This window comes from Cygnus atratus, chromosome 1, assembly GCF_013377495.2.
Source record: "Cygnus atratus isolate AKBS03 ecotype Queensland, Australia chromosome 1, CAtr_DNAZoo_HiC_assembly, whole genome shotgun sequence".
Lineage (NCBI taxonomy): Eukaryota > Metazoa > Chordata > Aves > Anseriformes > Anatidae > Cygnus > Cygnus atratus.
Window position 1 is genome coordinate 163,729,894 of NC_066362.1, and position 21,372 is coordinate 163,751,265.

The 21,372-nt window shown below is 37.4% G+C and overlaps 1 protein-coding gene across 2 annotated transcripts in view; it reads right to left on the minus strand.

The window, feature by feature from the left end:
* The window catches only part of SLAIN1 (SLAIN motif family member 1), a 51,686-nt gene that overhangs the window by 20,697 nt on the left and 9,617 nt on the right, over positions 1-21,372 (minus strand). The gene's annotated exons all lie outside the window — the stretch shown is intronic.

The window sequence follows — 21,372 nt, forward strand, 5'->3', positions numbered from 1 at the left end:
TAGTCTTACAGAGCCCAGACAATGAATAATTTACTGAGTTCAGTTCTGATAGCTCAGACTAGTTAGTGTACGCTAAAACTATCTGCATTCGAATCCTTATGAGACTCCAGTTCTCCCTGTTTTGTTCTGAAAACTGAGTGCATATGTGCCTCCAACTTCTGCTCAGTACTCAGATTCCATATTCTAGCAGTTTACCTAAATTGTACTGTTTTTCTTTAAATTGTTTATTATCATGAGAGAAATAAATTATTATAAAAATTAAGACTGAACTAGGCATTATGCAACAACAGAGAAAACAATGCCTTCTTCACAGAGCTAACTTTCAGAGAGGGCTCTGGATTCTATTTCTTCCTGCATAGTTGTAAAAGTATAAACTAAATTGCAATTAGTTGAATGAGCTAGTTTTTGCCCAACTTTAGAGAGAAATTTTGCAAATAAAAAAGCAGTTTACTTCTTAATATCCTTTGGACCACCAGAGACTCACTGCCTACAGGATGAAAACCACTGTGATGAAGGCTCTTAAGCTGTCCTTATATCACAGATATGTTTGTGTTCTCTAGCACAGCATCCATCTAAAATTCATCATAAAATCAGCTGTTCCCTAACAGGATCTCCAACAGAAAAGCACATGCAGGGGATTACTTTGCTTTGGAAAGATTGTAAGGGGTAAATATATTTGTTTGCCTTTTCAAATTTGCAAGTTATAATGGTTCTCTAGGTTTTGCAGAGGTAGTAACAGCTGTACACTTTTGGAGCAGCAGTTGGAAACTAGACATGAGAGACAGAACTAGATGCTTTTGTTTAGGAAATAAACGGCATCCCACTGAATAGTGGAGCTTAGACATCTACACACCGACATGAGGCATTTAGAGTCTGGGGCTGTATCTCACCTGCTGCACCCATAATCCTTAACAGGGCTTTGTGCACAGATTTCACACATGGTAAAGAAAATTACCCACAGAGCAGTGTGGCACAGATGCTGACTTCCTCAGACTGTACCTGCTACTGCCAGCAATAAAATGTTAATGCCTCTTCCCCAGGGGATTATTTTCTCCATTGCCATTTCAGCTTAAGAGAAACCATAGATATAAACTGACTCCGGATACCTGTACTGAAAAAGGAAAAATGCAACTCTTGACAATTCACTGAAAGTGTTTTTTTTTTCCTAAAATTCCTGTGTCCCCTTAAAATTTGTGGCAAAAGTAAAATAAATATTGGAATGGTGCCAGATTGAAAACAGCCATCTTTCTGCTGGCTATTTTTATAACAGGTAAATTCTCCATGGAACTTCATTATACAGCTGCACAAATGTTTCTATAGACATAAAGAAGGGGCACGGTGGAGTAGGAGGGAAGAAAGGGCAAAGCAGGGAACTGTTTAAACTGATGCTGTTTTAAATATATGCTCAGGTTAACCATTATTGAGAGCTAGGCTGTTTATTAGCATTGTCTTCCTGTAACATGCTGCGGAACACAGAAAATAACCTACATTGCTAGCTAATTGTAAAATTTTAGGTCATTTTAATAAAAGAATCCCTCTGAGATGAGAGTCTATACACAATCATCTGAAAGGTGCATTGTTGTTAAATGCTAGCAAGATTAGATTTGATTAAGCAATTTTGTAAGCCCCATAAATTGACAAAAAGTTAAGCATTACCTGTCCGTTCAGGTGTTAGTATTGCTTTACTGGAGGTTTTAGAGAAGCTGGGACTATTAAAGCCATTGGTATATGGGGTGAGTCTTGCAACGGGACTATAGGGAAAAGCCAAGGAGACAGGTGTAGAGAAGAGGTTCCGCCATCGGCTAGCTGTTACAGATGTGAGGGAGGAGGGAAAAAAAAAGATTTATAGTTATAAATAGAATAGTGCTATTAGAGAGAAAATCATCTAACCATAATCTCTTCATTATACATTGTTTACTCATGGCAAATGGGAAATAATGGTTCAAGTTTAGCAGCAAAACAGAAGACCAGCAGAGCCTTCTACACATAAGACTTTGTTCCACTGAATTTTCTAGTAAGTATGTGTTGTTTCCTATTTTCTATGTATACACCATTTTGGCATATATTTATCACATATATCATTGTGTGTCAAGACAAAGTAACAGAGGAAGCAAAACCCGTTACAGTTAATAGAGAAACAAATTAAATTTGTAGTGCTCTTCAAGGAATCATTCATGGCAATCAATCATCACACAATTGAATTACAATTATCAGCTATGAGAGTTCAGAGACAAAGCAGTAAAATACACCCAACCATCAAGTGCTAAAAACAACCATAATCCCATAGCAGGCTTTTAAGCTACCATGACATATTCTCACTTCTCTTTTTACAGCGTTAAGTTTGTGGCTACAAAAGCATGAAATTTTTTCACTATTTTTGAAGACCAACCAAATAATAGAACAGAGCACATCTTTTTCTATGGATGGCTTATAACAAGGTTGTAAGGCATATGGTCTGTTCAGTAATGTCACAAAGAGCTTAGAGTGGGCAAAAATGCTAAAAGTTTATTTAATTTATATTTTCTTAGTTCACCTAGTAAAATAGGAATACATCTATAGTTTGGTTTGCCTATTTTTAGCATGTGTTAAAAAAAGTTAAACAATATTCATGCAGTCTTTGGAAAATAAATACTAGATATAAAAGTTGCTGCAAGTAAAAGGAAAAGATATACTTTTAAAAATGTAATTTCAGGGAACACATTCAGATGCAAGCAGTTTGTGCAGAAGAAAACCAAAAGATCACATATTTATTTGTGATAGATTCTGTTTTGCCCTGAGAGATGCTGTTTACAGTGACACAAGGGAGGGAGCTAGGGATATACTTATATCTAGCTTAGAAATCAATGGGATAACTTTGACACTTAGCAGGAGTACTTTGCTGTGACAAGTGTTGCAAACCAGTTTCAAAACCAAAAGTCCTCAAAAGCTAAGTGTCTAACACACTGGAGTTTATATCACAAATCTACTCTATTATATGGACTTGTTCATACGGTTGTTCTATGTGCTCACAGATATTCAAACAAAGTTCAAGCATTCCATGTTTTAAAACCTCTCTGTCACCAAAATGATTTAGCAGGGCATACAAACTTTATTCTTCCTTCTTGATAACGTCAACATAGAGTGGCCATGGGGACAGAAAGGAAGTGCATTATGTCGGCGGGCTGTCAATCTCATTGCTGCAACCTTTTGGAGTAATCAATTAGCTATCATTCCAAAATATAGTGTTTCCCCCATTCCTTTTGCTTTGTCCCACTCAAAGAGTTTGTCCCTCTCTTGGGTTTGCAAGGACAAATCAGCCTTTTGTACTCTTCCCACCAGTGCTACTAAGCTTATAGTGAAGGAAACTGCTTGTTTCCAACCCTAGCCTGCAGTAGAAAGGAGGTATCTGCAATCCTTAGTGTCTGAAGGATGGAAGTAAGATATAAAAATGCAAATTGTGGTCTTTTCTGTCACCTCACCACAGAATTATTACAATTCCCTCATTTTTCATGATTCTAGTTCCTTAAAAAAGCTTAAAAAAACCTACAGTTCATAACTAGGAGCAGCATCAGCACCACTTCTAGAAAATTGCCCAGTGTCTAGCAACATGACAACCGCTTCCACACAGAGCTATTTGTCCTTAACGTTTATTGAAGTGATCAGTTTAAAAGTCAAGTATGCAATGACCACAGATGACCACAACTCTACAAACTAGCGCGCAATACAATGGCTAGGGATCAGATTAACTCAAAAGTAGCCAGAAACTAAACTGATTCGCAGCATTCACTTGAAGAAACATGCATGATATAATAGATCTAAATATCATATCCACAGTTAATGTCTGTCACTTCCACTAGAAGTCATCAGTGAGGAGCAAAGGACGACAGTTCCTTACAATTCTATTTTTCTGCCTACTACAAGATCTGGTTTTGTCACAGTCTGATCATTTGCCAGGCCAATTAGCTGCCAGCATGTTCTCACCCACAGATGTGGTCAACCATACAGCAAAAATAAACATCATTCATTACTCTGTACAATCACTACTGTGAGCTGGTCCATGAAGCACAAAGCAACAGTTATCGTGACTGTGAAAGCAAGAACCCACAGTAAGAATATAATCAGTATTTATGGCAAAACAGATTCCAAATTACTCTTTCAAATAGTACGTGTTCTCAAGGGAAGAGGGAGAAGGATGCCAACAAACTCTAGAGAAATACTGTTCTAATGTCCCCAATTCTACGGCTTTCGGTCACCATGTATCATATATAGCCTGAGAGTGTTTAAACTTCACCTAAGGACTGACATTGTTTATACATAAAATTAGTTTCATTATTTAGGATCAAATATAGAAAAACATTTTCATTAGGTTTAAAATGGAAATATCAAAATGAAGTACATACTGAGTACTTCAACAGTATTAACAAAGACAGCAAAATCAGACTTACATAAGTCTTGTGCTATGCCAAAAATATAAAAAGGTATGTAGGAAAGGACTGATACATACATCTAGGCAAATATATAAATTAATGTAAAATTTGTAAAATCACGGAATACTGAAATGAATAGTCATTTTAGGACAGTTATTTTACTCCAAACTGATTCTGAGACTGCCCTGATTAGCACAGTAAAACACCATTACTCATGCAAAGATTTGCACTTCCTTAACTGTTCACAGCAGACTACTTCCAGAGGCTCAGACAATGTTGTGATGACCCTTATTTTAAATTTAAAGTCCATCTGTTAGACTCTGATTTTTATAATATTTGTAGTTTTTCTTAAAGCCCCAACTCTGGTTGTCCAGAGACGAATTAAGAAACTCACCTACCCTTCAAAAACAAGGAAGTTTCTAACCCTTGCATTTGAATAGGAACTTAAATAATCCCTCTCTGAGTGCCTTATACTGAAGACACACTAAAGGAAGAAAAAGTGTCAGCCATGGAAAGGAAAGCAGGCATATCTAAAAAACCATCAAGAGAAAAGAAGACAAAAAAAAATCCATTTGATTTACTCATGGCAAAGTGTTAAATGCATTAACAATTTGACTTCTTGAAGCATGAAGCTGTTGGCATTTTACGCCAACAAATGGAATTAATATTCTTTAATATGAAAATACAAATTGTCCTAGTCTTCAAAGTAAACAGTTAGAATGGAAGTGCCCCATGATTTTCTTGGATTTGATCAATTCTTAATAACTAGATTGCTGATAACATAATGTGTTATATATACTATATCTACTACATCTACTATAATATTTTTAAAAAAGACTTCTCAAAATATCTACATAATCAAACCAAACCTTTCCTTTAAAAGTTAAATCAGCAACAAGGGGGATTTTTCATAACTTTAAAATGTTTACTAACACAACTAAAATTTTAAAAATTAATTCATTAAGATCTCATTTTTATAACTTTTCTGGAGATATTAAAAGCTACAGTAGACTAGAGTAATAACTCGGAGCAACTATATACACAGAAATATTCACCATATTGATTGTTGTTAATAATCAACATTTGATAAGAACTGATGGAAAAATTTATGTGAAAATCTCAGTGAGGAAACATATATACAGAATTTCATGGCTCAAAAGTAATGGAACACACTGCAAAATCAGAGCATGCTGTACCATACCTAAAACAATTCCTTTATTAGAAGCAATTCCTAATTTAAGCTACATAAGGTACTCTATCTCTAATCACACATACAAAAATCTGGTCTTGAAAGGAAAGCCAAAACTTACTATTAAAATTAATGGGATCACTCATAAGCTGGGACACAAGGTAAAAATGGCATTGACCCTCATCATGTTTTAATTTTGTGGAGTTACACTGAAGCAAAACAGAGACAGATCGAGCGCTGGTGCTGTATGTAAAACACTGTACTACCTAAGGATAACAGCTTCCAAGAAACCAAAAGAAGTACATGCATATTTTAAATACCGTCCATTTTCATAACTCCACTATGAAACTCAGTTGGACAGAATTCTGTAACATGGCAACTTACCTTCTCTCTAACAACACAAATGAAAAATGTTTCTTTGCTATAAAAACAGAAAACAATAAAGTCATAAACAACTGTATAATATTACTGAGTAAACAAATTAACTAGAGTTGCAATCTAGGCTGTTCATCCACTCAATTAGCTTAAGTTTTATATAAGCCTTCCGGCCAGAGACAAAAATACCTTTTGAATTCAAAGCTAAAAAATAAACTGAATTGCATATATACATTTATTTGAACACAGGTACTGACTACATGGCTTCAACAAAATCTCTCCATTGAGAGAGCCAAAAAATTGGAGGAGTATTTACAATACTGTCAATCCAGTAAGTTCAAACCTGCAGGTCAGGATAAATCTAGGGTCTTGTGCTGTGCCCTGTGCCCCTGCACTGTCACCATGTCCTGCCTGCATACCAGTCACACAGCCCTTTCTTGCTGACGTACTTTCTTTTGAGAAGGAAACCCAAACTACTTCTATGGTACATTCCGCATATGGTCAGTTGCACAGCATCTACGCTTAAAAGAAAAATGTCTTTCTCATGAGTAAAATGCACAACCCTGCATGGGAAATACAGGTATTTAGTTAATCACTGGGGAAATTCAAGAGTGCTAGAGGGGAATTCAAAATCCACTCCTTACTGTAGTCTAAACCAGCTAAGAGGCATCATCCAACTGAGACAAATCTAAAAACTCCCTCCCAAAGATATGTTTTTAACCTTAGTTTTAGATTCCTGTAAAATGGTGATTCAGAGTCTGCAAACTCCTCCTGAGGGTATATGTATGCCTGGGAACAGGTAAGTGGCTAATGTGTTTGAAAAGACAGAGTAAGGAGATGTAAGTTCCCACTACTTGCTGAATATTGCAATTTTGAGGATATTTGCATAAGAAGTGGGAAACGTGGGCTCCTACTACTCACTGTGTAGATCTACTCAGGTTCTTGGAAAACCCAGAGCTCCTAGATAACAGTTTTAAACACTCCTAGGTGGACAAGAGGTGCTATACACCCAGCTGCATCCAATGCTATGCTGCCACTGTGCAGGGATGGATCTCCAGGTACCCAAGTTTCAAAGCAAAGCCCAAGCAGATCTTGTCTCTCAACTACCTCAGTAGCTCTCCAGCAGAAGGAGCTTAGAAGTATGCACAATCCTTAGGCCTGCATCACATGGTGAGGCATTCAGCTTCTGTGCTCAAAAGAGAATGACTATAACATCTTCCAGCATTTATCTGAACACTATGCTTCCAAGCTACCCTCTGCAATTACCAGACTAAAAACCTTTCTGTGAAAAATTAGGCTTTTTATTAGTTAACAATATTACAAATTCTGGGCCTCTAGTAACTGGATGTATGAGCATCGAGTTGTACTTGTAAAATTGGAAGTTAGTCTGGAGCATGTACATATTCTCCTCTTGTTGAATATTATTATACCACAAAGTCTCAACTTTCCAAGCATCACACTCTTAGTTCCAGTCTCCCACAACAGTCGTGGTCATCTCAACAGCTTGTTTTAGCTCTTACAGTTTCAAAACCACAGCTGTAGCTCCCTTAGCCACTCAGTTATCGGTAGAAACTTTGCCATCAGCACAGAGTCACATTTCGTATGTTTAATGCACATTTTCACTCACATTGAATCTGTCATTGTCCAAAATTATTTCCCTGCACTGCCATGCCCAGCTCACAAAATGCCCTTGGGGCTTGTTTGCTGTTTTTGTCCCTTGATGTCTTGTTCAAGAGAGGCAAGCTACCTCATTTTCCCCAGATGCAATGATGACAGAGATAAACTCTGTAACTGTAGATCGCACAAGTCCATAAACAAGGGTCTCCAAAATAAAACTTTGTGTATGTATTTATCCTTAAACCTTAAACCTCCATAACCAGACTGCAATGGTTGAATAAATAAATGCCAATATTTTGCTTCGGTTTTGTTTGTTTTTCTACGCTAAATCATATGACTTCCTGAACTCTTAATGTAGGTTAGCTAGTGAGAAATTACATGTCAATTAAATGTTTTCATTTGATTGCTTTTTGCAAGAATGCAATTCTGCTACAAAATTCTACGTTTTCACAGTGTTTTTAGTAGTCAACATACAGGATTGCCATGTAAAATAAATAAATAAATCAAAAAGAGAGATTAAATACTCTTTTTACACAAAGAGCAATTCAAATCAACTTCAAATTCCGTGTCAAATGTCTGAAGAAAACAACTGCCACTATGGCTAGACCACACAGCGATACATTAGGAGGAGCTCAGAGAATTAATAAAGATTGCCCACTTTCCTCTAAGCCTAGGAAAACTGACAAATAATGTTAGTTTTAAGTGTATGTGAGACCTGAATAAGCTTGTTTCCCAATTCATTCAAATAAAGCAAGTCTTTTTTGAAAAATAATGTAAAAGGATTAAATATTAGTGTAGAATGAGAAAGCAGTTCTGTTGGTTTGTATTGGCTTACTACTGTCTAAATATATCATACTACAGCAATTCATATACCTCAAGATCTGCCCCCCACAAAGATAGCATAGGCCTCTTTTAAAAGTACAATCAGAAAGCGTATCTAAATGGCAGTATTTTCTAGAACTTTTGCCTAGTACAGCAAAGCAATGTAATCAACAGCATGTGTTTGGCACGCTGCAACTGGTGAACAAAATATAAATCTAAGACTCAGAAATGCTATGCTTTGTTAGACATATTCCAGTTGTGCCAATTATTACCTACCAGTATGGGCAGGTAAGTTTTCTCTATTTTTCAAGACAGATGAGCTACTCTATTTCAAAGTAACTTAATGAAAGGCTGATCTGAAAATTGTCTTTGGACACATTATATACTGGAAAAATGACTACGTTACACTCCAACTGCAGTGCACTGAATTGCAGAGAGTCTCTAACCACCGCTCCCCAACTCAACTTGTTCATAAAAATGATTTTTTTGAAAGTATTCAAAAGACTAGAAAGAAAACGGAATTGAGAGGTATGAGTTACATGCCTCCTACAAAAAATCAGGATACCTTCCCTTGTGAAAACTATGTGCTTTGGATGGTTAGTTGCTTTTTGTTGTTGTTGTTGTTTTGTTTGTTTTTCTTTTAGTTTGCCTCTTCTTCTTAGGTGAACTTTTAACCAACCAGTTATATAAACAGTCAAGTACAGATGCTTCATGAAAAATGTAATTGTCTCAGCATTTATTTTCTTTCCGGGCACACAACACTCCCTGCATGCACAGGTCCAAAAACAAATTTTCAAGGAAGAGGTAACAGACAAATTTGGCTTCCAAGTTTCCCTTTTTTGAGAAATTGGCCAAATATGGTGCTGAAATACTAGACCTAAGGCATGACCTAGGGCCCAAATATCTGTTCTCTCCCCAGCTCCCATATTCAGCAAGTGCCATTTTATGTAAACTGCTAGTCTGATGTATTTTCCTTCTGTTTAGTGGATTCTTAATCAGAATCATAAGTATACAAGCTCTCACATTTCAACTAATTTGAAACAAGATACAATTACCTAAGCAGAAGACTCATTCTCATGAGAATTACTACATAAGGTAACCTGGAACAAATCTATAGCCCCAATCTCTTCTGCCAAACTATAATAATCTCATTCATTAAGAAGGGTGTTTACCTCACTTAATGTTAAGAGTCTTCAAACAAGGAACTAGGAGCTTCCAAAATAAGGAATTCTTACTAAAGGACACTGTGAATGCTAAAAATTTACATGGGGAGACCACACAAATTCACTCAGGAGGAATCCACCAGAGGTTAAATGATTACATCTAAATAAGAAATCACATCTGGTTCAGTCAGTCTCTGTACTGGAAATACATCTATGAGTGTCAGGGAAAGCATGTATGCTCTTTCACCTTGTTCTCACTCTCTTCTATTTATCTATTTATGGCACTTTAGGGCACAGGAACCTGTGTCACAGAGACACAATAAAGACGCTCTTATGTATAGACATTTATGGCTGACCTCGTCACCACAGGACAGAATATACCCAAAAGAGAAAAAACAGGGCATGATTCACCTTCCCTCCGCTTTAAGAGGACAAGAGCTGTGCCTGTTTGTCTCCACTGACTACAAAGGGAGCCCAGTGTAACTGGCTCAGATACAGATCTCTGCATATATTCAAAAGAAACTTACTCTGACAACATTCATTACAGGGAACAATAAACAGAGCTTAGAAGCAGATTTCAGAGACTGCCTTCAGTTTTCCCTTTTTCAAAGCAAATGAAAAAGACAAGTCCTCTGTAGCACTAAAGCACAGCAATGCTTGCAATCATCCAACCTAAACAGTTTTCACAATTCAATTAAATTTGTTGCACATCTTTCTTGGCAGCTTGAAGGGGAAGCCTTGCTACCTTTCTACAGGATGATGCTTTACCCCAGCCCTCCCCATGCCATCTTCTCAGCTGTACTGGTACGCTGTACCAGCAATTAAAACTGTCCTTGCAAGACTTCATGCTCAATCAGACCAATTAATTCATCTTTACTAAAATGAAATTTTTGTAATTATATTTTTTTTAATAAAGAAGAGTTCTTTGTTCCAGTTTACCAGGAAGATGCTGGCAAGTTGTCAGGGCATTTAAGAGAGAGATGGAGAGGCAGAAAAGAGCAGCAGGAATGTGGGGCTGGTGAAGTTACCATTGCCTCCAAAAGAAATGCTTGTCAGAGAACAGCCTCTATGATGTGCCAAAAGGAAGGTGAGATGAACTCAATGTCTTACAATAATTACTTACTTACACATATAGCACAGAGCAGAGTAACATCATTGGCAATTTCATCATATTTTGATTTTAACAATTAGCATCCAAAAAATGTCATGTAATCATCTCAGCTAGCAGATCTGAAAGGGAAGCAGTTCCTGCAGGCAAGACTGAAGTTAGAACAGGATGTGTATGCCTGCTGAAGAGAAAGTGGGTTATATTTCCATATAAAAAGATTAGAGGAAGACACAACCATAGCAACATAAGTTGTCTTATTCCACATGTAGTGGATCGACAAGAGACTTGCAGGTTTGTCTACATCACAGAGTGAAGCGTCAAAGAGCCCAGAACATGAGGAGGCTGGTACATCTATCTACCTAGAGAAAGGTAAGACCATGACAAAAAACTAACACCAGTTCCACAATCAGCACAGCTTCACTAGCAACTAGCAGCATCCAAACTGGCCAGTATAGCTAATCTGGTCTCACACAGTTCAAATAACCTTGCAGAAAGCTCCACACCATACCAATTTATGAGTGGTGTCTTCATTCCTCTAGCCTGAAACAGGTGTCCTCACAGGGGCATTCCCATTCAGTCTACAGAATGGAAAAGCATTAGATTTAAGCAGAGCAGTGTCAGAAGATATGGCACACATATCATTGTAACATTCTGAGCATAATGATCAGTGTAAATCACATTTTTCTCCCTATCCATTTAACACTGCCTGCTAATCCAAAGGGAAAATGCTTTGGTTGGCACGATTTCTGAAATAATTTACATATTCCTTTTTAAACCACAGGTCTGTCACTGATTACTCTAACATTACCATTCTGAAAAAGACATATTCTGTAACATCACCATCAACAAAATCAGAAATCTCATGCTTATTGCATAAGCATTGTGAAGGTGATCTCAGCTTTTTTTTTCTTTTTTCTTTGGATTCATTAGGTTTGGTAACAGCTTTGTCTATATTTCAGTTACAGTGTGATACAGCAAAATCTCACAGAATACTATGGGAAACATATCTGCAATCACTCAGTGCAGGTTTACGTGTTCCATTTGCCACAGTTCTCCACAAATAACAAAAACAACTAAGTCTTGAAATGAAAACTGTCTTTTAGTTTTTTTTTTCTTTAAATGCTGCCTTTCAGGTCTGAAGTGTCTCCAATGTCTGAGAAATAGCCTGGCTGGGTCTCAGCACATCTCTTCACTAACCTGCTGCTTGCCAACCCTGGAAATCTATGTATGCCATATAACTCATACCACTCCCACCCAGCAGACATTTGCTCTGCAGAGCAGCACAACATCCTCTCTGAGGTCTGAAGGAATCATGGGAATGTCTGCAGATAAACAAGCATGCAGGATTATGCAGCTGCAGGAGTCATCTCCACAGCCTAGATAATTCAACACTTGCAGCATCCTCGTCAGAGATACTTTACCAGGATGTAGCTCTCATGCAGTAGGGTTAGTAACTACCAGTTTGAGATGACTGTGCAGCACTATCACCACAGTTCTGTGGAGCACAGCATTATCAAAAATAGATGAAGAACTTAAATCTGTTTTCTCTGACTCAGAACTTCCACACCGTGATTGTCCCTTGGAGAGGTGCTTTTGACTATAAAGGTATCAACAATGTGGGTTTGTGGAAGGGGAAGGAGATGCTATCTAAGCAACCTAACATGAAAATAGACTGTTGTAGAGTTTGTCTTTTGCATGTTGTTCCTGTGCAAAGCTTATATAGTATTCACCAGAATAAATACAATTAATATTTCCTATTTCTACATAAAATGTATCGAGTTATGTAACCAAGTTTCAGGTACACTGTAAAGAAGCCAAAAAAGTTTAAAGTCTAAAGCCAGGACCATAATCTAACAAAGTTATTAAAAATAAATAAATAAATAAATAAATATAATAATAATTTAAAAAAAAGCTAATTAGGCTGCCTTAACCAGAAGAGGAGATGGAAATTCCTTGTGCCCCATAAGAAACTCCTACTATCCTAGTACCAGATCTCAAGGACAGGTCATTCGATTTTGAGACAGAAAGTAGTTACCAGGATTGCTATTTAGAGAGACTATGCAATTCACTCTAAAGAAAGGAGGTGGGAAGCAATACCTCTACAAACCTTCCAAGGCACATTCTCTTGAGTATGCTGAATTCAATACCCTCACTAGCCAAGATTCTGGATCAACGAAGAGGAAAACTTAGTGTTATCTATAAGCATAATAATGCATGTTAGGGCAGGCTGGGGCGGGGGGGGGGGGGGCCTTGCTAACAGTATTGGCCCATGATTAAAAAAACTGTGCACTTAAGTAAGCACTTCATCATCCTAAAAAATATCTGGTGATAAAGTCGACTTAGGAGAAACCTGACCTGTCATTCCTTTGGACATGGTTACCTATTCAAAAGCAGGCTTTCAAGCTGCTAATCCATCTGGTACATACATTGGGTATGAGACTTCTGTTATAGGTTGTCATGTTCCCCAGTCATACAGCTGTGTCCCTTGGGACTACCTGGATGGGGGGATTTTGCCTCAGTATCCAAGGGGAAGGAGCAGCAGTATCACATCCCCTATTCACATGGGTGTTGCATTCACCCATGTACAAGACATGGAGATGCAGTGAAAATCTTTTTCAGCTACAGTAAAAGCTACTGACAGCTGGCAAATGTAAAATCATTTTTGGACAATTCTCTGTCAGATTACTCCTTAAGCTACAAGTTATGATAATGACACTTTCCATGGGCATCTTTCTTGCAGCTCAAAGACAGTTGCTTCCCAGAACCAGTCTACTCCACATATCCACTCAATTCTTTACTTAATAAAGACCAAGCAGACCACTGGTGAAAGAGTATTTTGGCAATACAGTATTGAGGGACTTCTAAATGACTCATACCATTGAGAAAATTTGTTCTTTATGTCCACACTCTACAAGCATGCCATGAACTAAAGAAGTTATAAGAATAAAATGATTTTTTTCCAGAACAACTATATGAGTATACCAGAGGCTCCTTCCAACGCAGTTCATGGATTCACATTCTTTTCACATTCTTGACAAATGAAACTATGTTACATTCAGGTCTCCAGTGCTGACCTGACCTTCCTGACACTGGCACAACTGCAAGAACACCATGCCTAGCTCTGTAATGTGTATCAGAAGAACTCCACAGTGTCTAGTCAAGTTTTACAAAGTCCTCCTCAAGCAAAATCTCTGATTACAGGCAAACTTCAGAGTTTTAAGCGGTTTGTACTAATCACTGCCAGCTAACTCAAGAGCATTAATTTACTGTATTTTCAGTGACATTAGAAAGAGTAAATCCTGAATCTTAGTTCATCAAATTTTAGGCCATAAAGAATAAAGTTTTCAAACTTCTTTCAAAGTTATTTGGTATTCATCTCATTAGCAACCAAAATAATTTAAGGACCTAACATAAAGATATTGCAATGACACCGAAGTCAGTTAAAGGCTCTTCATGATTTTAGTAGTTTTTAGATTAACAGTCTGATTTTCTACTACTAGAAGTTTTCTTCTACTTCTATCTAGGATATGAGATATAATTACAAAAGCTTATCATAACACCAATTTTTTGTACTATTTATTTTTTTACCTCCCTTCCTGCCTTAAGATTAGGGAAACATTATTAATGTCTCAGGTTAATTTTACAGTGGTGGAAGGCTTGCTTTCCATGGATCAATTCCAGTTTACTACAACATACATAAACACTGTGAATTCATATTATTTGATAGCTGAAAATCCTTTCAAAAGCAATGGTATGGAAGCCAATCTGAATTTTAGCCACATAGGAGAGGAGAAGTGGAGAACAACATTTTGCAAAATGCAGTGTGCCCTTCATCTTTAATAAATTCTGTTGTCATGATTCAGCTCAACTAATTTTCAAAGTTCATATTCGACCCCCGTCTTACCTAAACAGCTGTGCTCCTCTCTATCCCTTCCAGCCACTTGAGAAAGACAGCATGAGATGAATCTTACTCTGGGGACATCTGTTTTTCAGCAGACACCTCAGTCCCTGACTAGAGATTTCAAGCCTGACATTTAAGAAGGTTTAAGTAAAGAAATTTGAACCTTATCTTGAAAGCACTTACAGCATGTTTAACACAGAGAAATACAGACATATATGGTAGCTAGAGATGTGAAAATTGAAATACTAGGAGTATCATGACATGTATTTAAATTGGATCCAAGGGACCATGTATATATATCCATGTATATCATCCATGCAGCATTGCACTGCCATGTGTGGATTTATTGAAGCTAGACAGGTTGTATATATTAGCAGGAGCAAGTCTTACGGTATACTTATGTTTTGATAAAATAACAAGGAGCAGTGAGATCTTCTGTGTGCTCCGTATATATGTTTACCCTTCAAGGCAACCAAGAACATCAGAGGCTTTCATCTTGTCAGCAATCTGCTTTCTACATAGCAAAAAATTACAGGTGCCATCTATATTCTTAAATCCAGTCTGAGAAGGAGGCCTGTTTTCAAAACCAGCAAACCTGATAGGGCTTTTTTGTGCAGAAATAAGTCTCTCTAATCTCTAGCAACTGTACATTAGACGGGTCCAGTTTACTCAGCCAGAAGCAGTTTAAAATGTGCAATGATAGTACTCTTTTAGAAACGTTGTTTTCAACCCCCAAGAGAACAACAGCTGCTTTGTGATCTCTTGAGTCTTTGTGTCTTTGTACTGGTAGGTCTACAATTGTCAGTGCAATCATGTTTCTCTTCCTGTGAATTCAGTACAGAAGTCATTGCAACCACAGCAGTCACACAAAATTTTGCTGGACAGGCTCCCTTTCTGCAGCTTGAGTCTCAGGTGCTGAATAAAGGAATGGAGGAGACAGTAATGAAAGAGCCATTCCAACAACAACAACAAGAAAATCACATCAACTAAAACTCTTCATAAATATGTAAGAATTACGGCAAACTGTATAAACAAACAGACAAACACAAGGAGCTTTCATGCTCTTCTGTTGAAGCTCTCCTATTCCTTTAGTCTATTCATTGGGCTAGAGGAAAAGCAAAAAAGAGTATGACTGAGCAGTTAGCATACTACTTCAGAGAAGGTGCCTAGGGTTCCTCTCTATTGATGAGAGAATTTCATTTCCACCTGCCACACAGGATATAAGACAGTTCCTAGCAGACATATACTATACTGTTAAGCAGACACACTAACAACAATTAAAATCCAAGTCAAACAGTTGGAATTTTTTTTCTCAGAAGAACAGCTGGCTGCATGAAAAATATGGCTAATTTGAATTTCCTGAATTTAAAATGTTGGTAGCATGTGTAATTATTTTTCTTTTGTACACTGACTCTTTCCTTTACTTTCAAATGGAGCCCACCATCTCCAATGGAGGTAAGGATAACAGGTAAGGAACCTGTTCTGTAAACAACAGACTCATAGAAGGACAATTTCACATCCTTCCCTTAACAGTGTAGGATAATAATTACATACAAGATGGAATCTAAATATATGTGTCCATCCAGATACAACTTTCTTCATCATACTACAACATGAAAAAGATCAAATAATTCAAGCATTAACCCTAACTATGTTTTTTCTAACACCATGGGTTAGTCACAAATCTCGCCTACATCCAAGAAACACCCTTAAATGCAACATTACGGTTTCCCCTACAAATGCATCTACCTGCTGCCTTTATTTACATCTTAAAACTCTGGCAGAAGGGTTTTGCAAGGGAGCCTCTCTAGCTACATTTCTGAATCTGACACTGTCTTCTAAGATGTCACACTTCTTTTTCTTTGCACAAGTATAGCCACTGCCTATACCACATCAGAGTAGAAAAGCTAAAAGTTAGGCTCAAATCAAGGTTAAAAGCAGTACTACCCTCCGATAGGCCTGTGGCTTTTGGATACATACAGCAAGTGTCACAGTGACAAGCTTATGGGAAAGTGTTAACACTTTTACTCAAAACAGAGAATAGATATAAAATCCTTCGAAAAATAAAATATATTGTAAAATATGGCTTTCATCCAAACAGGTCAAAAAACACTTAATGCTGGGATTAAGAAAATTCTGATACAGGTTTAAGTGACTGATAAATGTAACAGGAAAGTATTAGGAATATACATCCTACTATAGAATTAAGGTTCAACACCAACCTAGCATCACACTAAAAAGCACTAACAAGATAGCTACTTCTAGAAAAATGAGTAAAATGACATATAGATATTTGATATAGATACCATTGTCATCATTATTATTGTCTGTGGGGTCAGGACTTCTGTAATGACAATTTTTAGAGAGACTACTCTCTTCAGACTCCCAAGAGAAAGATTGTCTACTCCTGGCACTAACTCAGAGCACGTTGCTAAATTTAGGCTCTTCTAGAGAGATTTCAGACACCTCTCCAGAGACACCCTAAGCAAATTTTCCCTTGTCAGTACTTCCTGTAGGTACCTACACTGCAGTGAGAACTGAACAGACATTTAACAAAGAGGCAATCCTTGCTTCTTGCAAACAGGCAACACAAGTATAAGCTGACGGAAAGGAGAGAGGAGTATAACACTATCAACAAAGAGTACAGTGCAACAGAGGAAGCATGAGAATAGCACAAAACACAATAGTCAAAGCACACGAGTTACAGAAACACCATCAACACAATTATTACATTTCTGCAACACCTTTCTTCCCAAGCCTTACTCTGTGGGATAAAAGGCACTCTACAGTATCTTTTTAAGCATTTCCACCCCCAGAACTAGTCAGGTCCACAATAAACAGAAATGAGCTTAGACAGCAAAGTTTAAGATGCTTTTCCAGCTATTCACTAAAAAAAAAAAAAAACATTTATTTCATCAAAGTAATAATTTCAAACTTATCAGCACCCACATATACCAAAAATAACAATATCTTTTTCTTGGAATAAGTCCAACACAAGCACATACGTGCCTCCTCACAAACAGACTTTTTTTTTATATTTATAAATAAAGATTAATTTGTAATTACAGTGAAGTATTTCAAACCCACTATTTCAAAGTAAGTTAAGAAACAATTGTGAGACACTTTTAATGGTGAATACACTACAATACATGAAGCAGAAATGACAAAAAGAAACTTGATGACACCATGGAGAAACAATGACTCCCTCCATCACTTCATCCTGTCATATTTAGTGCTTGCTTATAAATCACTCTCTCCCCTGCTTCTCCTATGTGTTAGGATGGAGGGATAAAGAGCACTAAGAAGGTTTGGTAGTGTTTTGCTTGAGAGATGTGGTGGTGCCTAGTGACAGGACAAGAGGCAATGAGCACAAACTGAAACACAGGAGATGCTGTTTGAACACCAGGAAACACTTTTTGACTGTGAGGATAACTGAGCACTAGTACAGGTTGCCCAGAGAAGTTGTGGAGCCTCCCTCCTTGGAGATCTTCAAAAGCTGTCTGGACATGGTCCTGGGCAGCCTGCTCTGGGTGTCCCTGCTTGAGCAGCATGTTGGGCCGGATGGGTTCCAGAGGTCCTTTCCAACCTCAACCATTCTGTGATTATATGAATTCTAGAGAGAAAGGACCTAGAAGCATTAGGATGTTGAACCCAGTCCTCTCAATTTTCAGGCAACAACAGAACAGACAATTAAGCTGATATTACCCATACATTTGGGGCCACAAAAATCTTTTCCTGCTCCCTTAACAAACTTAAAACATATTATGAAGCAATAAACATAATTAGAACTATGTGTGGAGCCAAATTGTCAGATACCTTTAAAATATAAAGTCAGATTCAAATTCTTAAGACAGCACTCAATACTTCTCTTTTACTAAGGCCGTATACTATGGTAGTACCCAGAGTCCAATGAAACCGGTATTACATTATACAAGCTACTCCTGAAGGATATAATACATTACAGCCCCTGTCCCTAACAGCTGACAGTCTGAACACCACTTTTGTTTCTGACACAAATCTTTACATGGCTTTGAACTGACTTTAAGAAAAGTGACAGACAGTTAATCATATCATAGGATCATAGAATTACAGAATGGCTTGTGTTGGAAGGGACCTCAAAGATCATCTAGTTCTAAACCCCCTGCCGTGGGCAGGCGTGCCACCCACTAGATCAAGTTGCCCAGGCCTTGTCCAACCTGGTCTTGAACACCTCCGGGGATGGGGCATCCACAGCTTCTCGGGGCAACCTGTTCCCGTGCCTCACAACCCTTACAGTGAAGAATTTCCTCCTAAACTCTAATCTACATGATGACCTAGAAAACGGTACTAGAAATACCAAATATTGGTGCAGATGTAGCAAAACACAGACTAATGTGGGAAATGTAACTAGGCATAAGTTGTTTCCTTGGCATGGAGGCAATGGTTAAAAAAAAAAAAAAAAAAAAAAGGAATAAAAGGGGCTGGCCATATGCAAACAAGCTGCTGCTCAGCACACCAGTCTAAGTCCTGCACTTGATTATCACAACATCTTTCTACTTCTTATTGAACTCATCTCTTTTTCTGTGCAAAGGGTTTTCTCTGTGCCGTGTGTGAGTGTGTGCATGTGTATGAGAAAGAGAAAGATTCCAGCAAGCTTCAAATCACACTAGCCAGTGGGCAGGACAGGAGGTCTGGGAACCAGCCACTGAGCAAGTATGGGCCTGATCCTGCAGGCATTTTGGGTCTAGGCCAGCCAACAGAGAGATCCAAAGGTCAATTTGAGATGCAAGCAAACATCAAATCAGACTAGTCAGTGAATAGGACTGGAAGACTGAGGACTGAATACTGAAGGGACGACTACAGGCCAGTTATCAGAGAGTGAGGGTCTAGGGTCATCACTGGAGGGACCACACAGGCTTGACAATGTTCAGCAATCATCTGTACTTCCATTCTTCTGCATTCCAGAAAAAAACTACCCATAAACAATGTTATCGTATTGACTTCTCAAGGTGAGTATGATGCCGGCTCAGATAGCTAGGTAGTCTTGTTTTACGTATTTTACACTGTAGAAGTTGTAATGATTGTTCAAATTCATCAGTGAAGGTGATCCAGTACCACTTATATGAGATGTTTTTTTTTCTTTAATTATTATTGTGGTAACCAAATAAGCAAATAAATAAATGGTGTCTAAGCTTTCAGCTGAACATCCCTTTAAATCAATCATTAATCCTTATCAGATTTCTGTAACATCTGTCAAATACTTCAATAACAAAATAAAATATCCAAGAACATGTGGTAGTACATTTTGGGCATATTTTCTTATGATTCTTTAAAATTAGTATAAATGTAATTGTTAAATTACTGTAAATGCTTTTCAAAACAAGAATAATCATGGATTCAGCTTTTTTTTTCTGATAAAAACAATTTTTTTGTCTTGCAGACAGACTTACACTACTTTTCTCCCTCAGTCTTCTCAAAAGTGTGAAGCTTTTAATTAAGTATTCAATTACAGTGTTTGATCAAGCCACTTTCAAAGTCTAAGAATGGCTTAGTGACCCCTCCCTCTTGCCTCAAAATGAATATTCCACAATAAAACCTATTCTGTAATTATTCATTTTAAAAACATATCCCACTCTAGAAGTAAAATAAATAAAATGATATTTTAGAGGAAGTTAATGAGAGAAAATCATATAAAACACTCAGGAATATGATTTTTATAAAATCCTATGTCTCCAGCATTCAAACTAACAACCTGTCTTGAAAAATTAAAAAGATCAAACAAATCTAGTGGGGTTCTGCAGGGCTCCATTTTAGGCCAGTTCTCTTCAATCTTTTCATAAATGACTTGGATGCAGGACTCCATCGATCCCTTCCAACTCAGGATATTCTATGATTCTATGATCTGTGAATGCCCATGCCTCACTAATATTCAGATCAAAACTTACTGACTACATTCCATTGTTGGTGTCAGAAAGTTTTACTGTATTACAAGAACATTTGCACAAAGCCCAGTTAAAAACTAATTACTGGTCTACATGTTGTATTTCCATAAAATGTGAAGACAGATATACTGGATGTGGAACACTTGGCAAAGAAAGTGCAGACAATCAACTTCTTTCTAATATATTAAAATATGAGTTTAGCTGCCGAGAACAAAGACTATATGTCATATTTACAAGCCTGTGGACTATATCCTAGGAGTAAAACAGCTCTCAGAAGATAGTTAGATGTCATGGCACAGAAGAATCTGAACAAAAGATGCAATGCTACAAAGACAAGAAACAAAGTGCTCCCTGAAAGTCGAAAAAAAAAAAGAAATAATATCTTAATAAAGAAGCAGTGCTACCTCTATATACCACATGGGGGAGGCTCATCTACATCCTGAAATGTTATTTCCAGTTCTCTTCTGTAGATATCAAAAATTGGCAGTGAAAGATAATGAGAATTAAAGATAAAAGCTATAAGGATCATTTGGGGACTAACAGTGAGCAAGACATAGGCTATCAGGAGCAAAAAATTATACGACAGCTTCCAGAACAGTCTAGTTTTGAAAATATTCTCTTTCCCACTGAAAAATTATCCTCAGAGGATGAATCACTAAGTGTATCCGTGCCCATTAATAAAACCTAGTTTTGTTTTTACATTCTATCTGGGAAAGCAGTTTTTTACCTTGGAAACAAAAACAGTGATTAGTAATCCACTGGATAACAATAATAGTGCCTGTATTTTTAGGATAACTGTCAGGGATGATGCTACTACTATTGTTTTTAGATTTATGCTACCTTACAGCATTCTAAAACGGGACAGATATC